Source organism: Arachis ipaensis, chromosome B08 (genome assembly GCF_000816755.2).
Source record: "Arachis ipaensis cultivar K30076 chromosome B08, Araip1.1, whole genome shotgun sequence".
Lineage (NCBI taxonomy): Eukaryota > Viridiplantae > Streptophyta > Magnoliopsida > Fabales > Fabaceae > Arachis > Arachis ipaensis.
The window spans coordinates 29,007,899-29,008,170 of NC_029792.2; positions in this window are offsets into that span (position 1 = coordinate 29,007,899).

Below are 272 nucleotides of genomic sequence, written 5' to 3' on the forward strand. Positions count from 1 at the left end.
ATAAAATATATGTTAACAATAAATTAAATTACACATACTAATTTATTTTAGTAATTAATAATTTTTTTGATAAATATTTACTTGTTTGATTTGAAAATCGATTACTACTTAATGTTATTCTTTTGTTTTTTATAAAAGAAAAAAAAAAGCAATAATAAACATACTTACCACTTGATCATACATCGAAAGGTGTAATGATTGTGTATATATATTGTACTTAACATTAAATCACTCCTCAAATTATTGTATGTGATTCCCATGAACTCTGTCTC